The sequence below is a fragment of the Henckelia pumila genome, chromosome 3 (genome assembly GCF_033568475.1).
Source record: "Henckelia pumila isolate YLH828 chromosome 3, ASM3356847v2, whole genome shotgun sequence".
NCBI classification, from domain to species: domain Eukaryota; kingdom Viridiplantae; phylum Streptophyta; class Magnoliopsida; order Lamiales; family Gesneriaceae; genus Henckelia; species Henckelia pumila.
This window is the reverse complement of record NC_133122.1, coordinates 10,106,727-10,114,200: the sequence shown is the minus strand read 5'-3', so window position 1 is coordinate 10,114,200 and position 7,474 is coordinate 10,106,727.

Sequence of the window (7,474 nt, the reverse complement as noted above, 5' to 3'; positions counted from 1 at the left end):
CACCTTAGGGCCCATTAGTCATAAGTTGAGACCCGACAAGCAAAGCCCGCATGTTCAAAAATTAATATAAAATTCATCGTGACTCCGATTGATAAACCGATTTTACCAATGTGCACAGAAACCATTTCTGCACATTTTAAAGTCAAGATAAATTTTCCTGAATCCGAATTCAGTGGTTTCCAAAAATGTACATCCCTATGTCATTTTAGAAAATCCTACTCCCTTACTCTTATTTAAGAAGTCCAACTTCTTTATTCATTAAATTTAACTCTTTAAATTTAACTATCTCAACGGGGATTAAAACTCCATTACACTGTGTGACCCTCAATGGTTCAGGGATACAGCTAGCCGTGGGCTCACAACTCCTTGTGACTCGGAACAACGATTTCCGACTTGCTCAACGAATCATGGTAAAGCGCCTAGCAACATCGCCCCATGATTCCCTAGGTATCACTGATAGTGCCTACAAGAACCAGTAAATTTTTGTTCGCGTACAGTACGGTCCCTTCATCCATATATCCCGATCGAATCAACAACCATTGGTATATCGAGAGTCGCTCAAGATTCGATAACTATGCAATACATCTTGAAGATCAAATTAGTGACATCGCATGTGCTACTAAGAAACCATTTCTTAAATCACATCAAGTACTCTGGCCAGAGATTCGTCACACTAATATCTCCTCAGATCGCATAGGATATCCACACTCGCAAGTATGTGGTGAATCCTTGACAACAATGCATCGACTCCTATATGTGTTGTAACTGTACCCAATCCCGACACCTGATGACCCCCATAGAGTCGGTAAACGAGTCAAAGCACAGTACTAGCATATAGAGTCTCCATGATGTTTCAAGTAGTAAGGACTAATGGTGTACAACCAAAACCGCGGACTTTATCCTCTCGATAAGTGATAACCACTTGGAAAGTCCGGATAGGGTAGTTCGATTATTCATCCTATGAATATCCATTTGCATGCTTCGAACATCTCCATGTTCCCTACCAATGAAACGTGGTACTCCGCATCGCAAATGCTAGTCTCAAACTCGAGCGATCCTTATCCTTATTCTCGGACGGCTCAATCGACTAGGAACAGTTTAGAATATACAGTGACTATAAGATGTATTTCATGATAGACATCCCCATGTTCTACCACATCTTACATACACTATAGTATATTCAAGGTCTTTATCAAAACAACAATAGTATATCACAATATAACAATATGAAGAAAGATAAAGTCATTGCCATTAATAAAAGTGTAAATTACATTAAACAAAAGATCGTTTGTACAAAGAGTCATGAAAGCCCATAGCCACAAGTTGGCTCACTGGGCACCCACTCTTTCAAATCCGACCACAAACATGCCTTATTTATGCATGAAACTCGAGGGAAATAAATATTTGTGCCGTGAGAATCATTAATTTACTCGCTCATTTGCGCTGTTGGAGAACGCGGCGTTCAGATCAATTATGATTGATACCCGGTGCAGTGGAAGTTTAAAATTTTGTATGGAACGATTCCATAATGGGTATCAACCTTACGATTAAATTGTGTGTGTGTAAAAATTAAATAACAATTATAAAATTTTTACCTTTATTCTCGAATCGAGATTTTGGACACCAACAGATTTCTCTGCTCTTGTTGTATATCCATGGAACTGATGGACGAACTGTTCTTCAATCAGGTCCACGAATAGATATTTAATCCCTCTGATAGATTGCACTAGAAAATCTATCAGAAGTTTCTACGAAGAGATTAACGAATTTGATCCGTTAAACCAGACTGTAATTCAAAATCACAGGCTGGATTTTTCTCGAGTAGACAGGGAGGGGGGCGGCCACTCTTGTTAGAAAAATACTTAGGTTTTCAAAAATTGTGACCTTGTTGTGTGTAATTTCTGTACTGCAATAACTTATTTATAATGTAGGCCACTAACAACTTAGGGCCCATTAGTCATAAGTTCAAGCCCGACAAGCAAAGCCCGCATGTTCAGAAATTAATATAAAATTCATCGTGACTCCGATTGATAAACCGATTTCACCAATGTGCACAGAAACCATTTATGCACCTTTTAAAGTCAAGATAAATTTTTCTGTATCCGAATTCAGTGATTTCCAAAAATGGTCATCCCTATGTCATTTTAGGAAATCTTACTCCTCTACTCTTAAATAAGAAGTCCAACTTCTTCGTTCATTAATTTTAACTCTTTAAATTTAACTATCTCAACGGGGATTAAAAATCCATTATACTGTGTGACCCTCAATGGTTCAGGGATACAGCTAGCCGTGGGCTCACAACTCCTTGTGACTCGGAACAACAATTTCCGACTTGCCCATCGAATCATGGTATGAGCGCCTAGAAACATCGCCCCATGATTCCCTAGGTATCACTGATAGTGCCTACAAGAACCAGTAGATTTTGGTTAGCGTACAGTACGATCCCTTCATCCATATATCCCGATCGAATCAACAACCATTGGTATATTGAAAGTCGCTCGAGATTCGATAACTATGCAATACATCTTGAAGATCAAATAGTGACATCGCATGTGCTACTAAGAAACCATTTCTTAAATCACATCATGTACTCTGGCCAGAGATTCGTCACACTAATATCTCCTCAGATCGCATAGGATATCCACACTCGCAAGTATGTGGTGAATCCTTGACAACAAAGCATCGACTCCTATATGTGTTGTAACTGTACCCAATCCCGACACCTGATGACCCCAATAGAGTCGGTAAACGAGTCAAAGCACAGTACTAGCATATAGAGTCTCAATGATGTCTCAAGTAGTAAGGACTAATGGTGTACAACCAAAACCGCGGACTATATCCACTCGATAAGTGATAACCACTTGGAAAGTCCGGATAGGGTAGTTCGATCATTCATCATATGAATATCCATTTGCATGCTTTGAACATCTCTATGTTCCCTACCAATGAAACGTGGCACTCTGCATCGCAAATGCTAGTCTCAAGCTCGAGCGATCCTTATCCTTATTATCGGACGGCTCAATCGACTAGGAACAGTTTAGAATATACAGTGACTATAAGATGTGTTTCATGATAGACATCTCCATGTTCTACCACATCTTACATACACTATAGTATATTCAAGGTCTTTATCAAAACAACAATAGTATATCACTATATCACAATATGAAGAAAGACAAAGTCATTGCCATTAATAAAAGTGTAAATTATATTAAACAAAAGATTGTTTATACAAAGAGTCATCAAAGCCCTTAGCAACAAGTTGGCTCACCGGGCACCCACTCTTTCAATCTCCCACTTGCCCTATAGCCAACTAGTCATACTACGTAGACCCATTGCTTCGCGATGTTTGTCAAATAATGGTCCTGGCAAGGGCTTAGTAAGTGGATCAGCGATATTGTCTGCAGAGGCCACTCTTTCGACAGTGATGTCTCCTCTTTCCACAATCTCCCGGATGATGTGGTATTTCCTCAGTACGTGTTTGGATCTTTGATGAGACCTTGGTTCCTTTGCCTGAGCAACGGCACCCGTGTTGTCACAGTACACCGGGACTGGACCAACAACTTCAGGAATGACGCCCAACTCTTGGACGAAATTCCTCATCCAAACGGCCTCTTTAGCAGCAGCTGATGCTGCAATGTATTCAGCTTCAGTGGTGGAATCCGCTGTGGTGTCCTGCTTGGAACTCTTCCAAGAGACAGCACCGCCATTGAGCATGAACACAAATCCAGAGGTTGACTTCGAGTCATCCACGTCACTTTGGAAGCTAGAGTCGGTATAGCCTTCCAATTTTAGTTCTCTTCCTCCATATACCACGAACATATTCTTAGTCCTTCGTAAGTACTTAAGAATGTCCTTCACGGCTTTCCAATGCATTTGACCGGGATTAGCTTGATATCTGCTCGTGACACTCAGAGCAAATGCTACATCCGGTCTGGTAGATATCATCCCATACATGATACTACCTATGGCTGACGCATATGGTACATGTGTCATTTTCTCTATCTCTTCATCAGTCTTGGGACACATAGACTTGGATAGAGAAACTCCATGACACATGGGTAGATGTCCTCTCTTGGACCCATCCATTGAAAACCGTTTCAATATGGTGTCGATGTAGGTTGATTGAGTGAGTCCTATCATTCTCTTAGATCTATCTCTATAGATCTGTATCCCAAGAATATAGGATGCCTCACCCAAATCCTTCATCGAGAATCTACCTGATAACATATCTTTGTTGACTGCAACATCCCTACATCATTCCCAATGAGTAGGATGTCATCAACATAAAGTACTAAGAATGTCACAGCATCCTTAACTACTTTCTTGTACACGCATGGTTCCTCCGGATTTTTGATGAAACCAAAATCTTTTATTGTTTCATCAAATTTCTGGTTCCAACTTCTTGATGCTTGTTTTAGACCATAAATTGATCTCTAAAGCTTGCATACCTTATGCTCGCTTCCCATGGATGTGTACCCCTCAGGCTGCTTCATATAGATCTCTTCCTTAATGTCTCCATTAAGAAAAGCAGTCTTCACATCCATTTGCCATATCTCATAGTCATACCATGCAGCTATGGCAATAAGGATTCTTATGAACTTGAACATTGCAACTGGTGAAAAAGTTTCATCATAGTCAACTCCTTGTCTTTGAGTATACCTTTTGCCACCAATCGCGCCTTGTAGGTCAATACCTTACCATCAGGCCCAAGCTTTCTCTTGTAGATCCATTTACACCCTATTGGAACAATTCCATCGGGAGGATCTACTAAAGACCAAACTTGGTTTGTATGCATCGAATCTATTTCCGACTGCATAGCTTCAAGCCATAAATTTGAATCCGCATCAGAAATTGCTTCCTTGAAGTTTCTTGGATCACATCCAACATCGGGTTCATCTTGATCCCCTTCAAGAAGAAGACCATATCGAATAGGAGGTCTAGAAGTCCTCTCGGATCTTCTAGGTACAGGCGTGTCTAGCAATGGTTCCTGAGGTGTAGGATCGTTATTTTGTATTTCGGGTTCTTCTCGAATTTCTTCGAGTTCCATCATCTCGACTTTCTTATCCAATAAGAACTCCTTCTCCAAGAAGGTGGCATTCCTTGAAACAAACACCTTTGTTTCAGCAGGATAATAGAAATAATATCCGATTGAATTCTTTGGATACCCTACAAAATAACATAAGCTGGATCGACTATCCAACTTATCTCCCACTGTCCGCTTCACGTAAGCAGGACATCCCCAAATCCTCAAATATGAATACTTAGGAGCTTTGCCATTCCATAACTCGTATGGTGTTTTGTCCACTGCTTTAGTGTGGACGTTGTTCAACAACAATACCGCCGTTTCAAGCGCATAGCCCCAAAACGAAGGTGGAAGCTCAGTGAAGCTCATCATGGATCGAACCATGTCCAACAAAGTTCGATTACGACGCTCCGATACACCATTAAGCTGTGGTGTCATAGGAGGAGTCCACTGAGAGAGAATCCCATTCTCTTTTAGATAGTCCAAAAACTCGGTACTCAAGTATTCTCCACCTCGATCCGATCGAAGTGCTTTAATACTTTTACCTAGCTTGTTTTCTACTTCAGCCTTGAATTCTTTGAACTTTTCAAATGCTTCAGACTTATATTTCGTTAAATATAAATACCCATACCTTGAATAATCATCAGTAAAGGTAATGAAGTAGGTGTGGCCATATTGAGTCCCAACTCTAAATGGACCACAAACATCTGTATGGATCAAATCCAACAGATTTTGACTACGTTAAGGTTTCCCCTTAAAAGGAGATTTAGTCATTTTTCCTTTTAGGCAGGATTCACAAGTAGGTAGAGAGTTAATATCAGACATATCAAACATGCCCTCTCCCACTAGCTTGTTCATCCTCCTTGAGGAAATATGACCTAGCCTTGCGTGCCAAAGGTTTGCCGGGTTTTGGCTATCGATTTTCCTTTTGTTTGTTGTTGCCGGTTTATCAACATAATTTATTGGAACGTCTTTTAGTTTTAAGTTGTATAGATCGTTTTCAAGTTGTCCATTTCCAATTAAACATTCATTCTTGTAAATATTGCAAATCTCATTCACAAAATTGCAAGAATAACCATCTCTATCAAGCATAGAAACAGAAATAATGTTTTTAATCAAATCCGGAACAAATAAAACATCTCTTAAAAGTAACTTAAAACCGTTCTGCAAAATTAAATAAACATCTCCCACGGCTTTTGCTTCAACTCTGGAACCATTTCCGAGCCTCAGCTGGGTCTCACCCATCCTAAGCCTGCGACTTCTTGTCATCACCTGCAAATCATTGCAAATGTGAGATCCACATCCGGTATCCAATACCCAAGAAGTAGTATTAAGTGAAACATTTATTTCAATATAAAACATACCCTTCGCAGTTCGCAACTGGTCTAGATATTCCTTGCAGTTACGCTTCCAATGACCGGGATTCTTGCAGTAATGGCAAACATCCTTGGATTTTTCCATGTTTGAAGCCTTTGTCTTGTACTTCTTCTCGGGTTCGATTTTCTTGGGTGGGGCAGAACGTTTCTTACCCTTTGTACTTGGCCCCTTCTTAGTAGAAGAAGAGGAGCCCACCAAGAAAGCCGGTTTATCCTTCTTTAATGTGGATTCATATGTCACAAGCATATTGACCATCTCTTCAAGGGAGGCCTCTATCTTGTTCATATTGAAATTTACCACAAATCCGTCAAACGAAGAAGGAAGAGACAGAAGTAGTAAGTCCACGTTGAGTTCATGCTCCAATACCAAATCAAGGGTTACCAACTTCTGTATGAGCCAAATCACTCGTACCCCCTGATCACGGACCGAAGTCCCTTCACGCATGCGACACGTCATTAGCTCCTTTACAGTAGCGAACCTTTCAGCCCTCGATTGAGCCCCAAAAAGTTCCTTGAGTTGAACGTGAATGTCAGCAGCATTCACGGTGTCCTCAAATCGCCTCTGGAGTTCATCAGACATCGAGGCTTGCATATAGCATTTGGTCTTGATATCATGGTCCCACCATGTATCAAGCTTGGCTAACTCCTCCGGACTTACGTCACCTGGTGTTTCCTTCGGAGGAGATTTTTCTAACACGTAGAGCATCTTCTCCGAAGTCAAGACAATCTTCAACTTACGGAACCATTCCGTATAGTTTGCGCCAGTCAACTTATTTTGTTCGAGGATCGAGAAAAGTGGATTACGCGAATTCATCGTATGAAATACTGAAAAGAAACAGACAAATATCAGTGATTGTTTAAGCAATTTACTAAGACATAAAATAGGCGAAATTTATTTTATGAATCTCACTCCCACTATTTTAACGATTTCACTACCCTCTAGTGAAAACGGAAAACTGTTTTCCTTAGTGAGAACATGGAGTCCAATTGACAAACTTATAGTCCCGAATAATATCAGCCAACCATAATTTTCAAAAGGTAGAGCCCAATTGCTTCCAAAGCAACCTCCACG